Source organism: Nannobrachium achirus (assembly GCF_963921795.1).
Source record: "Nannobrachium achirus genome assembly, chromosome: 20".
In the NCBI taxonomy this organism is placed as follows: domain Eukaryota; kingdom Metazoa; phylum Chordata; class Actinopteri; order Myctophiformes; family Myctophidae; genus Nannobrachium; species Nannobrachium achirus.
This window is the reverse complement of record NC_137827.1, coordinates 27,532,915-27,558,234: the sequence shown is the minus strand read 5'-3', so window position 1 is coordinate 27,558,234 and position 25,320 is coordinate 27,532,915. Positions and strand designations below refer to the sequence as shown.

The window sequence follows — 25,320 nt, the reverse complement described above, 5'->3', positions numbered from 1 at the left end:
GTGTTTGATCCAAAATACACTGATGATTGTGCTGTCAAACAATGAAAATATGTAACTATGGTTGTGTGGGTCCCTGCTTCATCTCTCTCAACTAAGGGGTCCTTGGCCTGAAAATGTTGAAGACCCCTGGCCTATTATTCATTGTACGTACATAAACGGCATCCTGACCTGCTGCACTGCATGAACCTTTAGCTCACCCATGCCAATCGGCAGAGAAAACATACTGGCATTTTATCTTATGTCGACTTTTCTGAATCAAAGATTAGATTTTGACTCACTGTCTGACAAAAACCTTGTAACTCCAAATTTCTGACATCTTACCTCTCACACTCTGACATCACGCTCTGACATCACTGTGATGTCAGGGGAACCAAATCCCCTTTATTGCCATATATGGAGATCCCTGTGATGCCAGGGGAACCAAACCCCTTTTATGCCCATATATGGAGATATGGTTCCCTTTTATTGCCATATATGGCGATCCCTGTGATGCCAGGGGAATCAAGTCCCTTTTATGCCCATATATGGAGATATGGAGATCCCTGTGATGTCAGTGGAACCAATTCCCGTTTTATTGCCATATATGGAGATCCCTGTGATGCCAGGGGAACCAAATCCCTTTAATGCCGATATATGGAGATACGGCAGGCAGCCCCCGGCAGGTAAATAAAACTTTCGGGCAGGTGGAGTTTGCTTTCAGGTTGCCAGACCGGGCAAGTGCTCATTTGAGAGGGGACGGACGCAACGGTTTATGAACACAACACCAGATATCTGTCTAAACACCTGAGCGAGGCCAGAGCGTCTTCTGATCTGTGGAATGTAACAAGTGTGAAACCATAGCCATATTCAATCATATATGTAGGTATTTGGATTTGGAGGTATTGAGGTATGGCATTTTTTATTGCACAGCCCCAGAAAGTAAAGAAATAAGTGTTAAATTGAGTGTTAATTAAAATCTTACCTACTACAGTATCATTTTATAATGGACAATTAACTTTTCGGGCAAGTGGACATGACCTTCGGGCAAGTTGAACATGACCTGTACTTGCCCGACGGGCAAGTGCCTCTGAGACCTTAGTGTCAACCCCTGTGCGGAGATCTCTGTGTAAAGTCATGGGAACCAAATCCCTTTTATTGCCACATATGGAGATTTTATGGGGTTTTATTTGCCTTTATTGATAGTACAGTAGGTACTGGTAGACAGGAAACAGAGAGAGGGAGATGGGGATTGACATGCAGCAAAGGCCGTCGGGATCGGGTCTCAAACCCGCCCTGCGCTGTCAGGCATCAGAGCCTATGTGGTATGTGCCTGGACCGTTAGGCCAGTGGGTACAAGCAATTTCTTTCACTTTTTTTTTTTTTTTTTTTTTTGAGCTGGTTGGGTGGAAAGGGGGTAAAGGGGTGTAAATAGTCAAATAGCTGCAGTGTGACTATTCTCCCACCGAGTGCAAATGGACACCGTTTCAATTATCCTCACAATCCCTTGAGCACACCATATCATCACTGTGCCGTCGGATGGAAACCTTTTATGTCCAAAACCGTTCATTTTCATTTAATGAAAAAATAAAAAAGAACAACCTGTTCCAATGGAGTTGTGAGATTAATCACAAGCTTGGATACTTTTAATTACTGTCAAACTGGCATCCCTATTTTGGGCCTTGTCTTTATTATACAAGCGGATAGTTTCAGACATCTTCAAAAAATATGGAAGTGTATTAATACAGCTTATACTGTGTGAGTGATGCAATAGCCACAGTGCATCTATAAAATAATAAGTACGTAGATCCAACTCGACAGTGAGGATGAATTAGCACTCAGTACATAAATTCGCTACCTTCACTCAGTGAGGCTTATCAAAATTACACAGGGAGACTGGGACTGGCATTTTCCAAACTTGTCATTAAATCTGTGATTAACGAGGATTTATTTCATAATTAGTGGCTATTATCCAGGAGAGTGGTCCCGCTAGCCTAATCCTCTCTTCAAACACGAAACCACAATGGGTGTAATTATTATGAGGGATCTACTAACAGGCCAGACATCTGTTCATCCTAAACCACGGCAAATGAAGCTGTAACAAGCATTGTACCATAAACCACACAACCAGGGGCGTCACAAGGGAGGGGAAAAGTGGGACTGAGTTACTAGGGCCCAAAAATAGCAGATATACAAGCACCGAGTGCCGCGCTAGCTGCGAGCTTGTAAATCTGCTATTTTTGAAAAGTCGTGAAAATGTGTGTAAATCTTTGAATATATGTATTTTTAAGCGAACATTTGTAACTCAGATTTTTCTTCAGGGGGGTCCCTGGAACTAAATATTTTGAGATGGGGGTCCGTGGCCAAATACATATCATTTTGGGGGTCCTTCACACCACTGACATAGCAATATAGGTTTTCTCAAAAGACTTTTCACGATTTTTCTAAAATAGCAGATCTACAAGCTTACAGCGCGGCACTGTGAGCTTGTATATATGCTATTTTTCAATAGTTAAAGCACAAAATAATGCGTAATAATGCGTTCCCAGTCTAATGAAATACATTCATGGGGGGCCCGCAGTGAATCCTTGTACCCAGGCCTAGAATTTGGTGCGACACCCCTGCACACAACCTCAACAGCCTATGCCATTAGAACCAAGGCGTTGATTGACAACAGGAAACCAGAACATGCACAACGTGCAGGTTTCCTGCAGCACAAATAATGCCAGTAAATACTCAATGTACTGCACTACAAGGTTAGTCACATACTGTATTCATTATAAAAATACAGGAAAGCCTATAATGCAGGGATATCTGCCCACGTTCATTTTGCAGGGATTAAGAGAAACCAAAATCCACCCTTTTCCACTCAAGAAATTAAAAACATCGGCATCATTATTAATATGAGCTCTTCCTTGCAGCATAGTGAATGGTTCATCAAGCTACCCGCCTTATTTGCCCTGTGCAACATCACTTTACCGTCCAGGGGATCCGGTTGGGAGGTGTTGAGTCTGTATCATCATCATCAGTACAGCTGTCTGTTGTTGTTGTTGTTGCTGCAGTGTTGTGGTCGCTATTGTTAGCGGTGCTGCTAGCGAAAGCTTTGCCCTGCTGCTTCCTAAACAGGTACAGAGTTAGCAAACGAGCCAAGTTGAACTTTCTCTTGTCCTTCTCCATCTCGGCCTCACCCAGCCCTCCGCTCGGACATCCTACCCATCTTCACACCATGGCAAACACATGCTAACAGAAACACGCTATACCTCGCTCCATCAAATCTCACCCCCGCCCCTGACATAGAAAGTTAGGCACATAATATCTTGTTGCTGTCACAGCGGGGCTGGAGCCCTGTGGACTGTGCAGACAGAGTGAATAAAGAATCTCTCTTTCTCAGAATTATTTCCGTATCTCCCAATCTCTGTGGCTTTTCATCGCCTACTCTCTCTGCAGGGGCCCCCCTATCAACTTCATCTCTTTCTCCTCCTCATCATTCTCTTGGTTGACTCTCCTCTCTTTCAGTGGTTAGCCCCGTCTGTCCTCTGAGCTCTGACTGACTGCAGCTGAAAGTGAACTGCAACTGAAGCAAGGCAGGAAGGAGGAAGAGCATGCTCTCTCTCTGTTTCTCTCTCTCTCTCTCTCTCTCTCTCTCTCTCGGTCTGTCTCTGTCTCTCTCTCATGCTAATTCTCTCCCGGCCAAATCTGCACCCCAGAAAGCCCACACACACAGAGTGATAGGGACAGAGAGAGAGAGAGAGAGAGAGAGCAGGAGGGAGAAACAGAAGAGAATGAATTGTATTGTCACATTACGTGACAGATAGATCTGTGTTCCCAATAAACCACTTGAACCCTAGCATCCCTATTGATGGCCCAACATGTAGTGAAAATAGCCGCTCTACAAGCTCACAATGCGGAGGCCTGTCACAATTAATAAACAAAAAAATAATCACTAATATTTCAGATACTCATATATATTTTGCATTATCGGCATAATTATTTCCACGTTACATCGTTTCCAACATTGTCAAACATAATAATAGTGGAAACAGCAGATCTACAAGCACACAATGTGTCACCGTTAGACGCATTGTGAGCTTTTAGATTAGCTATGTCCACTATTTTATTTGAAAGTACAAAATTGTTAAATATGTTAGTCAGTTCTTTGTATATTTACGTTAGGCTATTTTTCATATTTGCCAGGTCAAGTTTTTGTTTATGAAGCCCAAAAGTCAAATAAAATGTTCAATGCCAAAAACAATTAAATCACAATCATTATTTTATCATGTCAATGCCCTTACAATTAGGGTGACCAAATGTCCCCCTTTGCGAGGGACAGTCCCACATTTCCATGACTTTACAGGTGTCCCCCAAATTGAGACTCTGTCCCACATTGTGACTGGCAGGTGTTGATATAGGTGCGCTGATTGTTGCTGAAGCTCTTAACGTGAGCTCACAGCAAGCTAGACTGGACCACACTGGACTACTGGAATACATTATATGGCAGAGTATTCCATTGTAAACCTCTCTCATTGTCTCTTTTCCCTGCAAGATATGTTTTTAAGCCTGTTAATAAAATAACATGAGAAATATCCCCTATATGGGGGTAAATAACAAATGAATAGGCAGTATTAGGCCTATGGTCGAATATGACATCAAAGCATTTATTAGCAACCTAATACTTTGCTATTAACCCCCCGCCCGCCCGTCCCACATTGTCCCACACAAGTGGTACTTCTGTCCCTCAAATGAACAGTTTGGATCTGGTCACCCTACTTACAATGTGTCGCTTTGCAGTGCCTTGTGAGCTTGTAGATCGGCTATTTCTGGTGAAGATGTGCCCTTTGCAATTCGGTTAACTAAGTGCAGTATAAGGTTTGATGTTTATGTCTGAGTGGGGTCTTGCCTCTACATGTAATGTAATCCTGTGTCACTTTCTTTCTCTAACAAAATGCCACCTCCCTCAGTGTCAACATTGCAGGGAGGCCCTGAGGATTCATCCGCTGCCGACTGCCGTGGCAGAGCTGGTGGTTTCCTGCTCCTCTAGTTTCAGCTCCAGCATTCAGCTTAAAACTACGGTATCTCTCAGCCCAGAGCGCCACGCTTGTTTGCTCACAATGGGTCATATCGCGACACGTTGTGAGCTTGTAGATCCGTTATTGTCGGTGCACAACACTGGTGTGCAAGTATAAAGCTGGTTGCACACTCCACTGCATGTTTTCATCGCGTTTTGGAAATCCGAAATCCGGAGCCCATGGGAGAGAGAGAGGAAAGAGAGAGAGAACAAGGGACTCAGTGGCAACAGTTGCGAAAATCGGAAAAAATCAACCCTGGTCAGAAAATAAATATGAAACGGGCGGCAGTGTGCAAACGTGATTGAAATAACATGAGGTTGATTTTTTTATTTAAGTGTTCCGAAATTCACTCCCCGATATTCGGCCGGAAAACGCAGCAGTGTGCAAAGACCTTAACTCGGGCTTAAAGTTATTCAAGTCTTACCTTCGCTTGCCTTCAATTCGGCATTTCCCTACTGTTTATATAGTAAAAGTAGTAAGCAGCCTTGGAAAGGAACGGTTCCAGAGCCAGAGCCTATCCCCTGTTTCCGTAGCATGAGGCAGATTTATGGATTTACCCCCAATCCTAGCCTTGATGTGCCTAGCAGTGAGGATTTGTAGTCTTTGGTATGACTCAGCCGGGGATTGAACCCCAACCACCCAGTCTCAGAGCAGACAGACACTCTAACCAAAGAGCCACTGAGCTGGTTTATGTTTGTATACCTCGGTCCATCTCAGACTCAGTATTTCATGGCATTACACTCTCCGAACAAACAGAAACCATGTCTATGTGGAAGGAGGAAAGGTTCGGTCACACCTTTCACTGGACTGTTCTGACCTTTTACTTCACATTTACAAATTCACAATCACACAATCACACAAACACACGCATCGCAGTGCTATAATAATGTTGGTACGCATTACTACATGTTACACATTCACAAACTGACATTGGGAGGTAATCATGTGAGGCACCAACCTCCTCATGGACGGCTTCAGAGTCTTGCTCAAGGACACTACAACAACAGGGATTGAACCAGGGACCTTCTGGCCAAGTGATCAATACACACCACTCCCTATTCTTTCCTCTGTGTAGTAGGTCTGAGTTGTAGGGATAGGTGTGGGGTTATCAGTATGTTTTAGAACAACTGTTCATGTTTTCATGGTGTGCAGTGGGAGTGAGGCCCTGGGGCGGGTGGGGAGGGGGTGTTGGAAATTATCTGAAAAACTAATAAAAGACACCTTGGAAAAAAGAAGAAAAAGAAGTCATGACTTATGAGTCAACTCTCCTTCCGACTGAACAAAGTAAAGCGCTATATTCTTTTCACTGCTGCAATGCAGTCCAAGCTCCGAAAAAGGTCCACGTTAACCAGCAGGTGATTACTGAGAGCATTTTCCCGAGGACATGCAGAACAAAATGTGGCACATAAAATAAATCTTCCACCCGGATGACACTGTATAGGGATGGGACGATATGAAAATGTCATATCACGATTATTGTGACAAAATAAATCGCGATTTACGATATTATCGCGATAATCAAAAGCCATTATCCTGGGGCGGAACATTTGCCAATAGCAGATCTAGAGAAAGAGTGAGAAAAAGACTGAATCAAGTACATATATTATAAGTAGTACCTTTTACCAATTATAGAGGGTTTATCTGGTACCGGATATGCAGCACGGTAAAAAAAAGGTGAATTGATCCCAGTGAGAGGATAATATCACAATATACTAAATCTCCACGATACGATTATCGCGAGTGTTTTTATCAAAGGATAATATCGCTTATTGTCCCATCCCTAGCTAATACCATTTAGCCTATCCAGAGGGTATGGATTGCCTTGACTCTTATTGTGAAAGCCATCGGGTGCCAACCCGTGCTGTGTTGACAGTATCGGGCAACGCGGGAGATGCCGCAGCAAGGAGGCCGGGCTGGATGAATGGTATTTGCTTAGCAAGGAGGAGCTTACAGATAAGTAGCGGTGGTGTGTGGGCGGTCAGAATGCTTACCTGGACACTAACCCTGGCAAAGTCCTTCTGCACCCAGGTGATATGGGACCTGTCCTGTGGGGGATAACGTGGGTATTCAGACAGACCAATGTCTGGTTGTGTGTCAACAGGTCAGTTATAAAAAGACAATATACCGAGAGGCAGATGGTCCAAATGCAAAGAGGACAAACTCAGTAACACAGACGGGCACGTACATTACAGTAAGTATGCACACATTCTGTAATTCTACATGCACACACGCGAGCACAGCACACACAAACCCACAGCTAGAACCCAGCAGGATGGTGATGCCACACTGGTGACAGGAAAAAGACCCTAAAAAAAACGACTGGTGACAGGAAATTGCTCTTCCCTTCACTTCCTCTTCTGTGAAATGACTGATGTCATTTCTTGTGTTCTCGTTGGTTCAACACTGATCCGCTCACAGCTTGAGGCAACAATGCGGAGCAGAATTTTAAGGCATTATTGCCATTCAATAGAGTACTTTGAATGTAATTATGCTGATATGGCAAGTGATGTTTCCAGTTTGTCAGTGGGAACAATGTGCTCGTGGTGATCATTATAATAAACCACTTTTGCACAGTGAGCAAAACATCCTGCCTTGAAACGAAAAAATTACAAATCACACTTTATAGCTATTTGACAATAACAAAGCAGTCTCCTTCACTTACTTTTCAAAAGAACACGTTGGCTGTCAAAAATGACATATTTTCAACCTACATTAACGCAACTTTTTTGTTGGCCGACATGGTTGTTTGACGACGTATTCACAGTCTTAAGGCCCTTTTCCACCGGCAGCGATAACGATGACGATAGCCATAAAATATCACAGCGATAATTATGCCTTCACATTGATGTCCGATAAAGTTATCGGACATCAATGTGAAGAGGCGCTAATTAACAGCTGCTCGCTCAGAGTGCACCTCGAGCTGTTTGTCAGAGACCCAGTTCCATATCACTGTGATCTTAACCACATCGTTGTTGATCCTAACGATGTAGTTGTCGGCTATCGTTGTCTGTATCGGTGTTTGGTGGATGCTGCCGATCCACTTCAATTGAAAACCCACTTTTTTAAATCGTTATCGTCATCGTTATCGCTGCCGGTGGAAAAGAGCCTTTACTGTGAGAACTGCAGGGTTGCTACCGCAAGTAGGAGTTTTAAGAAAAAGGTTCATGAAGAAAAAAAAACACTGGAAGAACTAAGATAGTTGAATGAAATAAGCCCCAGGGATGAAGCCCGCGATAACGTGCTCTGAAGGTCACAGGCAGAAGATACCTCTGTGTGTTTCCTCTCACCTCACAGGCACCCAGCCTTATCCACCCTCACCGGGGAAACCCCTTCCTCTCCGGCAATCCCAAAATATCACAACACACACACACACACACACACGCACAAGTCCATGCTATTGCTCCCATCACATTCCTAGCCCCTAACTCTTCAACAACGCACCCCCCACCCCCCCCACCCCCCCCCCCACACACACACACACACACACACACACACACACAAAACGTGAACATACACAAATATTGGCCAACTTGCCTCCTCCGGTATGCGGGTTTTGGTGCGGAATATGTGCCTCCACATGCCTGAGTCTACAGCTTTCCATGTCACACTAAAGCTGCTCTCTCACTGACTCCCTCTCTGACAGTCACTGTGTGTCACACACACACATGCATGTTTTAGGCAAGTCATGCTGTGTGCAATACACAGCTTCCCGTTAGATACACAGATATAGTCACCACTCACCACACACATGTAAAGAAAAAGAGGAAGTATTAAAATGAATGGCCTTAATGCTTATCAGCGACAACAGCAGAGTGATTGGATGAGAGGATGTTAAGAAGTTGTGCCGGAGAATGGCAGTTTCCTTAGGAAGTCTCCTACAGATAGCAAATGGTAAAGATGGTGAAGGAGGGAGGAAAGAGAATGAGATGGAAAATAGAGGGAAGACAGAGACAGCAGTTTCAGGCTTAGAAGTCAACTGTAGTCTAATGGCTGATTTATACTGGGAACTGGAAGCACGTTGTATCACGCACCGGAAATTGCAGTTCACATTCACAGCGTGTTGTGAACTTGTAACATTTTTGGGGCGTGACACCGGTGCTATAGTAAGTATGTTATGTCAAGTATAAAGCAGGCTTAAGCCAGAGTGCAGACCGTTTGATTTCCTGTCCAACAATAGCTTACAGTAGGTACTCGGCTCACTGTGCACAGTAGATTCCAGAGTCGGCCCTTTGCGGATCCATTTTTACCCTCTGGTTAAATTAAACACGCTGCTTCTGCCGTGTGTGACTGGTGTAAACCTGATGATTCCTGCTGTGTACGATTGCGTAAACCTCTGTATGGAATGACACATTATTTCTCGTGGCAGAGAAGTGTCTGCATGCTTATGCATGTTTTCTACTGCTTGGAGAGGGTTTGAGCCAAGAATGCGCTGGTATCCTACTGAGGGAGAGACGCAGCTGTCTGAAGGGAGTTTCCTTCAGGATGTCATCTGGGCGAGCTCCAAAGTCAAAAGGACAAAACGTAACCGGTTGAAGAACAAAAGTCAAACAAAGGCAAGAAAACGAATTGCAGAACTACGCCAGTACCAAACAGGCGAGATCATCACATTGTGGTTAAGTTTAGCAATCTCTCTGATGGCTGCTAAAAGAAGGAGGCTGTCATTGTAATGCCCCTTGACAAACACACGGGGCCAGTGTCGTTCTACAGCCAGTCTAGACATCATCACAATCACATAGCATAACCATGTTCACCAGGGAGTCGGAGAGAGTCTGGTTGTTTTATCCAAGTAAGGACATGCTCACATCAGAGCTCAAAGCCCCCCTACCATGTCTCCCCCCCCCCCCCCTCCCCGTGACATAAATCGAGCTGCCAAAGAGGGGGCAAGAAGAGGAACAGAAAGATCCATCAAGGACAAGAGCGACAGCTGCAGAAGTCATTTGTATGATATAAAAGAGAGAAGGTCAGTGTGATAGGGTGAAACCTAGACAGAGATGATACTGACAAAGATGGGGGGGATGAACATCTTAGAGAGAGAGAGAGCGAGAGGGAGAGAGAAGTTGAGCTACTAAAGGGCAAAGTGGCAGCGAATGAATAGACGAGAACAGTGACAGAGTTCATCTGGGCTCGGAGCCCAGTCTGTCTCTCACTTGCCGGATTTATACTTGGTTGCGCACTGGTGTCGCGCAACAGAAAACAGCCCGATCTACAAGCTCACAGTGCGTCACTCCGCGATGTGTGTCATGAGCTTACAGGTCATCAATTTCCTGGTGCGCAACACCGGGCATGTAACTATGCACAGTTTAAATCAGGCTTTTCTCCCGTCCTGCAACAGCTCAACCCCCTCCTCCTGGAGAACGGAGCAGCATCTGTACCTCTTCAAATGTGTGACAGCTCTGTCTGTGCAAAGTGTGGATGAGAGCGAAAGAGAAGGTGGGAGGGAAGGAGGGAAATACAGAGAGAGAGAGAGAGAGAGAGAGAGAGAGAGAGAGAGAGAGAGAGAGACACAGACAGACAGAGAGACTACTCTAAACATCCATCCAGCCTTGGTCCAAAGTCACGTCACCGTAAAAACAAGGGATCCTGAACACCCGACAGCATATGTACTCTTTCTTACACACACACACACACACACACACACACACACACACACACACACACACACACACACACACACACACACACACACACACACACACACACACACACACACACACACACACACACACACACACACACACACACACACACACACACACACACACACACACACACACTTAATATTGTAACTTAATATTACAATTATACTGCATAGGTACTCTGCGGTTCTGCTGTTTTGGCTGTCACAAAGTGAGCCTCCGGCCAACGCGATTACATAATTATAGCTGAGCAGAGGAAAGACGAATACAGTTGAAAATATAAAACATGCCTAATAGCAGAAAAGACTAAATTAATACAGCTGTGTGGGCTCCCATTATATTTAGTAAGCCGTAAAACACGTTCATCGGTAATATAAATATGGAAAAGCATGTCTCCTTTTGATTTATTGAGTCTTTTTTACTGTTACCACCCACTCACCTACTCACATAAACAAACACACACACATACACACACACACACACACACACACACACACACACACACACCACCAAATTACCTCATTATGACAGAAATGTTTGTGTTCGAAAAGCTTAAAAACCCCGGACAAATATGGTAGAGGCCTTCCGTGAGGCACCAAGCCACTGAACTTGTCCAGTGCCTGGACATACGCACAGGGATGGAATTCCTTCTTCAGAGTTCCCAGCCCAGTCTTGAAAGAGGGGTGTGTGTGTGTGTGTGTGTGTGTGTGTGTGTGTGTGTGTGTGTGTGTGCGCACGTGCGCGCACGCTCCACATTCCAGAAGATATTGGCCTGTGTCTAAAGGCAGGGGCCCATGCCATATTCCTCAGGTGAGCGACTGATTCTGAAAAAGTGCTGCCTTACTCAGCGTTCCTCACTTTGTTTTGATCATTCGACTGAAGTAGTTCACCTGCTTACATTAAAACATGTTTCATCAGCCTGCCTCTCCATTCCTCAAGATTCCCTTCCCTCACACCAACCTCTTTCCACATCCTTTCCTTTTTCCTTTGCTTTAATTTCTTTCTTTAACCACATTAATCCTGGATACTCAAAAGTTTACAAAATGTATATTTTGTTTATTGGAAATTACTAAGTCCTCTGCAGGCCTGATCAGCTCAGAGATGGGTGCATAGCTAAGGGATCATCATCAGACGTACTGTATAGAATACAATATAATGGCCCGCACACCGTCTACACTGGCACAATAAGAACACATTTATTATAAAGCTGTCCTTATTGTGCAAGTGTAGACTGTGTGCAGGTCATTCTATTGCATTTTATTTATTAAATTGTTCAAAAAGAGCAAACACAGAAGATCTACAAACAGCTATTTTGACGATTTGTTGTATGACAAAGTATTTACAATAGTATTGAAGTGGTTAATTCCATTGCCATGCGTCCGTCCGTCCGTCCATCCTTCCCTTCACTCTCTCTCGTAGTCCTGTGACAGGCATGATGGACAGCTACGGAGCGTAGGTACAAACAGTGAGGTTCATTTTAGAGGAGGGAACAGACATGAACAGAATGGGGTGATGTAGCGTAATGGAGCAGTTGTGTTGGAGGAAGAACATTAATCTGCCAACAGTAAAAAGCTTTCGCAGCATGGCGCTCCACGTGATTGGCTATGGGTCACGATGCACCACAGACTACTTTTCTGGACACTTTTTTGGTCTGCCAAGAATACGATTCTGGACTAGCAAAGGCGTATGCGGGGAAAAGAGAAAGTAACAAGATGCATGGATGCAAAGATAAAACCAAAGAAATAAAAGCTGTGCAAAAAGGACTTGTGGCTTGCCTTGAAACCTGTATTAAAGGCATTTACACAGAATTGTGTTTGTCCGATTTTTGAGATGCGTTTAGCCACCCACACTCCATAAGGACATGTTTGTTTACTAGCCTCTAGCTTAAGTCAATTAATCACTTAATCCCCCCCATACTTTTCATGATCATCCCTTAGTTTCCCAGTAATGCCTGTTGTCCAATATGGAGAATAAGGCCGTATTTTAACGCTGAGAATGAAAATAATGTTATCCCTTATGTCCAGGAGTAAACACTAATCCACAACCACATAACAGAAGACAACAACAAAACATCAGTATTGCGGATACAGACAGGAAACCAGAGAAAGTCAATGGACGTTGCATGTGCTGTGACTGTGACAGCTCTCAGCAGAGCCAACATTAATGTAATGAGATCTTAAACCTTTGACGCCTAAAGGGCACCGCTGGCCGGGGTTAACACCCATTCTGCGGTTCACACTCCCATCTGTCCATTCAGCTCATCCAATTAAGACCCACGGCTCACCCACCGCACAGATTCAAATGGGTGACCAGCAATGTTTCCTTATGGACATGCAAAGGAAGTATTCGCACATCCACTGGATTCGGATGCAGGTGCGTTGGACAGTGAACACTGAAGCAATCATGGAAAACTATTTCATGAACAAAAATCCTGCACTCTGCTCTTGCTCAGCTGCTCGTTTTTATTTCAAACAACAATTATTCCTTATGGCGACACAAATAGCCTGCTTTGTTCCCTATGGAGACACAAAGAGTCTCCTCACATTATTGTCTTAGGAATGAGACAAAACCAAAAACATATCCATGAATTCAAGTCTCCATTGGGTGAGTAATCAATCGATAGAACATTTTTGGAGGGTGAAATATTCCTTTAACACACAAAAATCATATTCCAAATCCACATATACAGTATAGGCATATGTTGCTATATCAGTTGTTTTCAAACTTTTTAATATCAAGGACCAACAAAATGCATTTGGCCACCGATCACCGTCTCAAAATAGATTGTTCCAGAGACCCCAAGAAGCAAAGATTTTCGTAGTTTTTGCTTTAAAAAGTGGTTAAACTCTAAAATGGCACAGAAGCTTTCCCGGTCTTAATAATGGGTTAACAATGTCGGTTCACTTCTCTCACATCACATTGAATAGAACAACATGACAATTATATATCTGAAAATAGCAACAGCATGCACTGGAAAACATGTGCAGTAATCCCCATGCGAGTATTAGCACAAATTCTTACGGAGACAAAGTACTACTCTATAGCTTAGCGCACATACTAGGAAACGCATCAGGACTCAGGAGTGGAGTAGTATTTCCAGGGATGCTACAGGAAACGCTACAGGAAATGGATCATGTGTGGCATTAGCACGGATGCTACAGGAAACACCATCATGGTATCAGTGGTATTAATAGTAGGCTACTAGCTGGAATAGCAGTAAGACGATAGGCCAGCAGCGCTACGCTGCAGTTGACATGAAGCCATTAAAGTCTTGTGTAATGTCTGGACCAGTCAGTCTTATTCAATAAAAAAAAAGGAAAGGCAGAGAGAGAGAGAGAGAGAGAGACAGATGGAGAGAGATTTGAAGATAGAGACACGAGTAGGAAAGATAGATGGGAGAGAGAGAGGGAGATGAAAGAGTAGATGATGCTTATGTAAACAATGAGGTCATCCGGGGGCTTCGCTAGCTGACTGCAGCAGAAATGTATAGCATGTTAACAAAGGCATGCCACGGCGTGCCGGGGTGCTACGCTTTGAATACACAGTCACACATAATGTTTAGGCATTTAGCGGACGCTAAATGCCTGAAAATCACTGCTAGAGCCGTAAAGATCTTCTCTTATGGGGGTCCCTGGCATATCTTCTCAAATGGGGGGGACAATAAGTGTCAATTTGGGTGTCCTTGACACAAAGGTTTGAAAACCACTGCAGTACAGTATGTATAAAAGTGCATGTTGCAACATTCTGAAATGGCAACTTTATGTCAAAGTCAAGAGCTCATGCTTTGCTCCCTCCCAAGGTTCTCTTCTTTCCCTAAATAACGCGCGCACGCACGCACACACGCACGCACGCACACACACACAATCAATCATATACTTATGCCCTATATTTGTTTTCATATGGCCTTCTCTTGACATAAATTCTCACACTTTCCCTTGTCTCACATACACACACGCAACATGGGAGAAATCAGCACACAACACCAGCAAATATTTAACCAAGGCAGCAAGACAATAAACCAGACCTGTCACTTGTCCACTGAACCAGAAAAAAGGGGGGGATAGTAACTAGCTCCATTTGAAAGTTACTCCCCAGAATACTCACTGTAACATTACAGTGTATCATGTAAGACCAATATAACATATACTCTATGTATTTCAGAAACTGACAACCTCAGTCTTATACCCTTAGTCAGGTTCAGGTTCAGGTTTATTTGTCACACGCATATCCATACAGGTACAGATATACAATGAAATGCTTGTGCCAGGAGCACTCTCAGCCTTATTACACACACGAGACAACCCAAAACAACAAGACAACAAGTCACCCAAGACAACCCAAAACAACAAAAACCATACAGTGTAACAGTCAGTGTACAGTTTAAACACTGTACGGAATGTGATGCCAAGTAAATAGCTAAATTCATCACAATTCTTGTGCTGGTTGCCTGCCAAAATAGACATAAAAGACTTGAAAGTAGATTTCCATTTGGCTGATGGTGATTTTGAGCCTAGGCCTTATCCATTCCAGAGAGGCTATAAGAGCTAACATATTGTAGTCCTAAAAACCTGAAGTGAGTTTGCAACAACAGGCTCCCTGGACAGATTTTCAAATTACCATTTTCATAAATGGACTGCATTTATATTAAAATAGACTACATAAGCACTTTTTTTCAAAGCCCTTTACAATGTATTCCACATTCACCCATTCACACACAAACCTATGCCAGAGGAAACAATGCAAGGCACCAACCTGCTCATCAGGAGTAATTAGGGGTTGAGTGTCTTGCTCAAGGACACTTTGACACATAGCCAGGGATTGAACCGCTCTACCTCCTGAGCCACTGCCATAGTTAATGTAATTAAACTCAAAATCACATTTGAGGACACCCTCGAAAATGAGTTGATGCAACTCAATGGGTTCATCCTCCAGTGAAATTTCAAATAAATAAATACATAAAGGAGTAGTTCACCCCCAAAATGACTTTTTCTATTGATTACTCAAGCCAAAAATTATATTGAACTCAAGTCTCCATGGCGTGAGTAATCGATAGAAAAGAAGAAAAAAAAAACATTTTGGGGGTGAACTACTCCTTTAAGTATTACATTGAGGCCAAAAACAAATGGCTGAAACTGAAAAGTGAGTGATTGACTCTAACTCTGCCCCTATTGATTGTTTCTAGGGAACTGATCTGTACAGGACATCTACTGTAAACAGCTCATCTGGGTATGGACGGGCTATGAAGAAAATTGTGGCCAAGGCAATGTTCTATGCCATGCGCCGCCTACAACACTGCTGTCATGGCTACAGAGGTCCAAGTTCATGTACAGCTGTTGCTCCGGGGTGCCACAGCTCAGAGACAAGAGAGAGAAACAGCAAGGAATTACATTAAATGGAAAATATAAAGCAGGATAAACATAAACAGAGAAAGCAACTACAGCTTTAATCAGATTAAGAAAGAGAGAATGGTTTGAGGGAGGAGAATAAATGCCACGGCCCATATTAATGAGAACAATAAAGGGGACGAGTAGGTGGTCTTCACAGGGGGGGGGGGGGGGGAAGAAGTGTGAAACTATGGCAACGGCGCCTTCTCCGTCTCCTTCTTCTGGCATCGTCTTTGCAACAGTGAGTGGTCAAAGAGGTGCTGGAAACAGAGTAACATTGATAGCGGAATTCACTCTGAGTGAACAAATCTAACCACAACACTCCATCCTGAGTAACAGGAGCAGTGGGTGTTACGGGCAGTGCCTGGGGAGCAGTTAGGAGTTAAGTGTCTTGCTTAGGGACACTTAGACGCTAGCCTGGCATGGCAAGACTAATATCACTGCGTGGATATTAGTCTACTCTTGCCTGTATCTGTTCTGTCCATGCATGCTGAATGTCCCCACCCGCACAGGGATCAAATCAGTTTGTCTTTCTGTCTGTCTATCCATCCTGATCCATCTGTCTGTCTGTCAGTCAATCTATCAAGACTGAATCTTTGAACACACACACACACTAGGGATGGGACGATATGAAAATGTCATATCACGATTATTGTGACAAAACAAAGAAAAGAATCGCGATATAATCAAAATCCATTATCCTGGCCAAAAATATTTGCCCAAAAAAAATAGCAGATCTACAAGCTCACAACACGTCACAATGCTTGTAGATCTGCTATTTTTTTGCAAAGCGATTTGGCAGAGTGAAAAAAAAAGACTATCAAGTATGTATATTATAAGTACGTTTTACCAATAGAGAGTTTAATATGCAGCTCGGCAAATAAAAGGTGAATTGATCCCAGTGCATGATGGAGGACGATATGCACGATAAATTAAATCTCCACAATACGATTATCGTGAGTTTTTTATCACGATAAACGATAATATTGCTTATCGTCCCATCCCTAACACACACACACTTTGCTACATGCATCTTTTTACCTGTCTGTGCTCCAGTCTGAATGCAAATGATCCTGTCCACATGAGTAGAGGAGGTGGTCCTTGTACCATGATATCCTCTGAAGATGATCACAGAGTAGGCTGGGTGTGTAACATCAGAGACCTTTAAAGACGACACATCCCCATCTGCCAACATGACAGTGCACTACTCCTACTGCTCTCAACGATTAATGAGACACAGTCTGACAGAGCGGCCTTGCGTCATCACTACCACACAATGTGCACGTGCAAGTGTGTGTGTGTGTGTGTGTGTGTATTTAATGTCATCATGACAAAATAAAATGTCACTTGCATGAATCATTCTGTGTGTGGGTGTGCACGTGTGTGCGCATGGATGTGAGGCGAGCGTCAGCCCTCACCCGTGATGATATGTGAATGAAAATCCCTCTGACTAAACCTGAGGATTTATTAGAATGGGCCAGAGGCTCTGTGTTTCTGTGTAAGTAAGGTGGCCGTACACCTCACGCTGAAGCCTCAACGATGCTGAGAATGCAGTATCCATGACAACAAGTATCACAGCAGCCATGAATGGATGGACACAGGGAAAGGGCTAGGGATGGGACGATATGAAAATTTCATATCTAGATTATTGTGACCACAGAAATCGCGATTTACGATATTATGGAGGAACATTTGCCAAAAAATAGCAGATCTACAAGCTTGTAGATCGGCTATTTTTTGGCAAAGACATTTGGCAGAGAGCGAAAAAAGGATGTATCAAGTACGTATATTATAAGTACATTTTACCAATTATAGAGGGTTTAAGTGGTACCGGATATTGCAGGCAAATAAAAGATTAATTGATCCCAGTGCATGACGGAGGACAATATCACGATAAATGAAATTTCCACGATACGATTATCGTGAGTGTTTTTTATCACGATAAACGATAATATCACGTATCGTCTCATCCCTAAAGGACAGAGGAATGGAGGGATGGATTGACGGACGGACAGATGGATGTGTAATGGACGGATGCATCGAGGACACCACCCCCCACACTCATCTCTGTTCAGCACACTGATGTGTGGATATCCGCAGCGCCAAGTGCCATTGGGTCCGCCAGCAAGGTACTGAATCTATGCGAAAAGGGACGCTTGTTTCCTATTCCTGACCATTGATTATTTTGTGGACCATAAATATTTAAACCCAGCAAGACTGGTAGGCAAATTGCATATTAGACACACCACACTGTACTGTAGCTAGTTTCATACGTGCAATGACCAGAAGCTAAAATCGGACCTTTTTGGAATCCACGTTACTGCCATCTGGACAGAGATACAGGACCTTAACCACTTCTTAAACCCCTCTATTCTTAATGAAACAGACCTGAGTTAACTGTACCGTGGACACCTTTTTTCCATCTATACCAAATATCTTTGCCAAAAGATCTACAAGCTACAAGCTTTGTTATTTTTGGCGAAAGTTCCTGCCAGAATATGCATACTGGGGTTCAAGTGGTTAAAATACAATTGAACAGGGCCTACTGGTCTAGGCACATACCACTTAGGCATTGCCACATAGGCATGGATGCCTGGCGGCGGCGCCGGTTTGATTCCCGATCCGGACGGACGACCTTTGCCGCGTCACTCCCCATCTCTCCCCCCCATTTCCTGTCAGTCTACTATCCTATCAATAAAGGCATAAAAACCCCAAAACAAATCTTTAAAATAAAATATCTTAGCCACACCAACTCAAAACGTCCAAAGACTGTTTTTGTCCGGCTATTCCCAACATTCGGTCGTGTTAGAAGTCACCATTATTACAGAAATATATACTGCATGCTATGCTGAACGCAATCCACTTAGTGTCATCTTTTCAAAATGCATATTTACCGTACAGTTTGTGTTTATATGCTTATTTCGCAATACCTATTGCGCAATCCTCTGTAGAGCAATGTGTCATTATCATCACCAGAGTCTCAGGTTACAAGAGGGAAGGGGGGGGGGGTCAGCTGCACAGGGGGGGAGAGAGAGAGAGAGAGAGAGAGAGAGAGAGAGAGAGAGAGAGAGAGAGAGAGAGAGAGAGAGAGATACAGTACAGTACAGTACAAATATATACTGCATGCTATGCTGAACGTAATCCACTTAGTGTCATCTTTTCAAAATGCATATTTACCGTACAGTTTGTGTTTATATGCTTATTTCGCAATACCTATTGCGCAATCCTCTGTAGAGCAATGTGTCATTATCATCACCAGAGTCTCAGGTTACAAGAGGGAAGGGGGGGGGGGGGGGGGGGGGGTCAGCTGCACAGGGGGAGAGAGAGAGAGAGAGAGAGAGAGAGAGAGAGAGAGAGAGAGAGAGATACAGTACAGTACAGTACAGTAAGGTACAGTACAGTAGAGTACAGTACAGTAAGATACAGTACAGTAAAATACAGTAGATTACAGTACAGTAAGATACAGTAGATTACAGTACCGTAAAATACAGTAGATTACAGTACCGTAAGATACAGTACAGCAAGGTACAGTAGAGTACAGCAAAGTACAGTACAATACGGTACAGCAAGGTACAGTAGAGTACAGCAAAGTACAGTACAATACGGTACAGTCAGGTACAGTAGAGTACAGCAAAGTACAGTAAGGTAAAGTAGAGTACAGTAGTGTACAGCAAAGTACAGTAAGGTATAGTAAGGTACAGTAGAGTACATTAAAGTACAGTACAGTAAGGTAGAGTAGAGTACATTAAAGTACAGTACAGTAAAGTACAGTAAAGTACAGTACAGTAAGTGGATAGATGGATGCATGGATGGATGGATGGATGGATGTGGATGGATGGATGTGGATGGATGCATGGATGGATGGATGGATGGATGTATGGATGGATGCATGGATGTGGATGGATGGATGGATGGATGTATGGATGCATGCATGGATGCATGGATGCATGGATGGATGGATGGATGGATGGATGGATGTGGATGGATGGATGGATGGATGGATGGATGGATGGATGGATGGATGGATGGATGAATGGATGGATGGAGGGATGTGGATGGATGGATGGATGGATGTGGATGGATGGATGTGGATGGATGGATGTGGATGGATGGATGTGGATGGATGGATGGATGGATGGATGGATGGATGGATGGATGTGGATGGATGGATGGATGGATGTGGATGGATGGATGTGGATGGATGGATGGATGGATGTGGATGGATGGATGTGGATGGATGGATGGATGTGGATGGATGGATGCAAGGATGGATGGATGGATGGATGTGGATGGATGGATGCAAGGATGGATGTGGATGGATGCATGTATGTGGATGGATGGATGGATGTGGATGGATGGATGCAAGGATGGATGGATGGATGTGGATGGATGGATGTGGATGGATGCATGTATGTGGATGGATGGATGGATGTGGATGGATGGATGGATGGATGTGGATGGATGGATGGATGTGGATGGATGGATGGATGTGGATGGATGGATGGATGGATGTGGATGGATGCGTGGATGGATGGATGGATGTGGATGGATGGATGTGGATGGATGGATGGATGGATGGATGGATGTGGATGGATGGATGGATGTGGATGGATGGATGGATGGATGTGGGTGGATCACTGCTGCAACGTAGCTGTGAGCGCCTGCAAAGCAGGCGCGATCTCTAGATGTGAGCGGCCCGAAGGGCCGCGAACCTCTAGTATATACAATTGAACAAACCGGCTCACTGACTATGTTGTATGCTTGCTGTGATGCTTTAAAGTATGCTTCCTGTGATGCATTTAAGTATTTATGGAGACTTTATATTGTCTTCATCATATGTTCTTGCTGTGTTTATACTGTATCTGTGTGTTTCGGCATTGAACAAATCTCCCTCTGGAGCAATAAAGAAGCCTAAACCAATAATGTATTGTTTATGCACATCTCGGTACTCTGTTTTTATGTGAGAGGAACAGAATGGTAATAAGTCTCCGACTTTATTGTGTTTTTCTCCTTGATTTTTGACCCACAAGTGTCTGTTGAAGGTTTCAAGCAAATAAGTCATCGTCAAGCTCACAATGCTTCTCATCGGGACACATTTTGGGCTTGTGGATTGGCAATTCTAGCTATTTAAGATCGGGCTTAGAGTGTTAATCAGTTGTTAAACTCACAGAGAGACATACAGCATGAAGAACTGCATGACAAATCTATCAAAATAAAGTACACACACACACACACACACACACACACACACACACACACACACACACACACACACACACACACACACACACACACACACACACACACACACACACACACACACACACACACACACACACACACACACACACACACACACACACACACACACACACACACACAAATATACAATGTTTCCAGTTGACAGTGAGAAAACGATCTCCATGGGGAGTGCAACAGCATTCTAGTATAAATACAGATAGCAATGATGGGCTGCCATGAACATTAGAGTCTAGACCTACAGGCTGTAACAGGCTGCAGAGAAAATGCAAAGAATAGGAGTGCTGATATGAAGTGGGAAACCAGATCGCCAGTGTGAGTGTGACTGTGTGAGAGTTAAAAAATCACACTTGTGTGAACTGAGCGGTGGTGTGTGTGTGTGTGTGTGTGTGTGTGTGTGTGTGTGTGTGTGTGTGTGTGTGTGTGTGTGTGTGTGTGTGTGTGTGTGTGTGCCCCCTGTGTGTGTGTGTGTGTGTGTGTGTGTGTGTGTGCCCCCTGTGTGTGTTTGTGCCTGGCCTATCCTGAACAACAGCGCCCCTCCCTTAACATGTGTGGTCAGAAAAGGTCACTGCAGGGCCAGGCTACATACCCGGAGACAGACAGACAGACATACAGACAGACAGACAGACAAACAGACAAACAGACAGACAGACAGACCCACACACACGGCCACGTATAGGAGCGTTGTGACCACCGCTCAAAAAGAAGGGAGAGAGAGTGATGGGGTAGTAGCAGCAAGGGTTAAACGGTACAGAACAGAACCCAGAGATTTAAAGCCCTTTTACCAGAGCTGAGGCAGGCTGGGTAATTGGACCGTAAACCATCCTCCTGACTCAGACTGTTCATGTGTCTGTATGTGTGTGGCACTGTGTGTGTGTGTGTGTGTGTGTGTGTGTGTGTGTGTGTGTGTGTGTGTGTGTGTGTGTGTGTGTGTGTGTGTGTGTGTGTGTGTGTGTGTGCGCGCGCGTCCACTCCTGTACCAAGTCACCTGAACAGGCGCGGCCATTAACATTAGATATTCTGTTGATGACGCACACAGATACGAGGTCAAACACTTGACAGAACCCATAATCAGACACAAACACACTTTACAAAACCATTCACCCCTCCGCCTATCCCCCAGATTAATACACACACACAAACACACACGCACGCGCACACACAGAGGAGACGACAAAGTGTACAGTACATGATCCTGAACCTGAACAATAGAAACTCATGTACCCCCCCCGTTCCCATCAGCACCACCACATAGCCCTAATGGGGCCTGCAGAGCCAATTATAACAAGCTCTGTCAGGCACTGCAGGGGATAAGAAGCCATTTCAATTTTGGATAAAACCTTCAAGAGTGGCTCAATTAACAGACCGCATAAACACTGCTCTATGACTCACACTCGATAACAGTGCTGTGCACGCATCTGCAAGTGTGTGTGTTTGTGTGCGTGCAGGGGTGTCGCACCAAATTCTGGGACCTGGGTAGGTACAAGGATTCTCTGCGTTATTTTGTGCTTTAATTATTGAAAAATAGCAGATATACAAGCTCACAGCACGGCACCGAGTGCCGCGCTGCGAGCTTGTAGATCTGCTATTTTTGAAAAATTGTGAAAACTTTTGAAGTTTTTTTGAAAAATCTGTTTCTATGTCAGTGGTGCCCAAACCTTTTCATGTGAATGACAAAATATTTCGTTCCAGGGACCCCCCAGAAGCAAAATTTGAGTTATAAATGTTCGCTTAAAAAATACATATATTCAAAGATTTGCACACATTTTCGAAAATAGCAGATCTACCAGCTCACAGCGTGGCACCGACGTGAGCTTGTATATCTTCTATTTTTTCAATAGGCTAGCTAAAGTATAATATAATTAAGGCCCCTCACTCCACCTTGGGCCCTAGTAACTCAGTCCCACTCCCCCCCCCCCCCCCCCCCTTGTGACGCCCCTGTGTGCGTGTGTGCAAAGTCCAGCCGGCTCCTGTTGATTTTCCATGACACGCTCCTGTTCACTGACTAACCTGCCATATACAAGCAGGATCACTAAGAGAGGTGTTTATACATAACAGGCAGAACAAATGCTCTTCTCTGAAAAGAAAAAAGAAACACATTCATTCACCGAGCACCATTCAATCAGCCGCCGCGATGTCAGTCGTCCTTGGTGAAAAACCAGAAACATTCAGGCTCTGACACAATAGCTCCGAGCTGTGGCCTCGCAGAAGCAGCTCGAGGCGACGGGGAGAAGTTTTCAGTGCCTCTCAAAACTTCAGGACAGAATGCAATGGGACTGGCCATTCAAGGACGCCTGTGCCTAACGAATCATTAAATAGCCCGGGTTTTATCTGGACTGCGCGACATGATGATGAATTAGAGCTCAAGGAACGAACAGTGCAGAGGAGAGGAGATCGAGAGATTGGGGAACGAAGAGGAGGAAGAGCACACAATAATGTATGCAGACAGGAAGGGAGAGAGAGGGAGGTAGAGGGAGAGACGGGGAAGAGAGAGAGAGGGCATCTTCAAGCATCAGTGCCTTTTCTCATTAAAAGGATGTTTGTGGGCGACCTAGTGGGTCACCTGGTAAGAGTGCATACCACATCAATAATGCTATAGTCCATGGGTCTTCAACAGGGGGTGCAGATCTACAAGCTCACAACGCCTCGCAGCGCAAGGCGTTGTGAGCTTGTAGATCGGCTATTTTCAGCAAAGAGCTTTGGTGTAGAGGGGAAAAAGAGCAGACAAAGTACAGTGAAAGGTCAAGTTTATTGAGTATTGACGGTTGAAGTGGTTAAATATCTGAAAACACAAATTGACATGAATCCAAAATATACTGACAATTGTGCTGTCAAACAATGAAACTTTATGGAATCTATGAACAGGTGTTGGGCATCCCTGCTTCATCTCTCTCTCAACTAAGGGGTCCTTGGCCTGAGCACGTTGAAGACCCCTGCCTGCAGCTGGCCTGGGTTTGAATCCTTTCTCAATCCTCTCACCTTTTGTACATGGGCATGTATGCATGTGCATGTGCAGGGGTGTGCACTTTGGGGGATGATGGCTTGTTTGAACTAGCTGGATACTAGGCCTGAATATTCCTTTAAAAAAACACAACTAGGTTCGATCCAATTCATTCGAACCGCTTATAATTTGGATAAAATAAAGTGATGTTGTGTGACATGTGTGCATTCATTCAGAACAGCACTGCTTTCTAGTATTTTCAGGTTGAGTTTGTGTTTCTGCGTGTTTGCTTAGGGGTGTACCTTATTTATGCTTCATTGGACAGTTGTGTCCCATGGCAAAAATAGCCAATCTACAGACTGATGGCTCTGTGGTCTCGCGAGACCAGCTGCTGTCTAAGGAGTCTTGGGAGGACTCGCGAGGCTGAGTATTTAACTTTATTTTAATTTCAACCTCAATTTTGATAGTACATTTTTTTTAGTTTCAAATATATGATAATAAGATGGTAAGCACAGTTCTACTAGCCATGGCAGACGAATGGGCTTCTTGTAGCAGCACAGGGCTCTAGCTAAACTGTATGCCAGTGGTTCTCAACCTGTGGGGGTCCCCAGATGATTAGCTTAATGTGAAACACTGTTTTCTTACTCAAAAGTAAACAAACCAACATAAAGTTTAAGTGTATTGAGGGTATATCTGCACATTTCTAAAGTGACAATTTAAGGACTTTTTAATACATCTAAAATTACAAGTTAAACATTGGCCAAATTCTCAAAAATTAGAGGCAGAAGTTATGAAAATAGCCCATCTACATGCTGACAACATGACTACATGTAGATCTGCTATTTTCGCAATAGAACCATGTTATACAAAATGTAATGCCTCAACTCTTACTGCTTAAATATGATTATTTTGGGGGTCACAGGCTGAAAAGGTTGAGAACCACTGCTGTATGCCAGGGGATCACAGACAGTGTGCCGAGATACACTGGTGTGCGGTGAGACAAGTCAAAGGTGTGCCTTGGAACTTTCTTTCTTTACTAAAAAAAAAACACTGCTGTG

The 25,320-nt window shown here is 44.0% G+C and overlaps 1 protein-coding gene across 2 annotated transcripts in view; it reads right to left on the bottom strand.

The window, feature by feature from the left end:
- Positions 1-25,320, bottom strand: part of rps6ka1 (ribosomal protein S6 kinase a, polypeptide 1) — a gene marked incomplete at its 5' end in the record, with an annotated part of 95,041 nt that overhangs the window by 23,083 nt on the left and 46,638 nt on the right. The gene's annotated exons all lie outside the window — the stretch shown is intronic.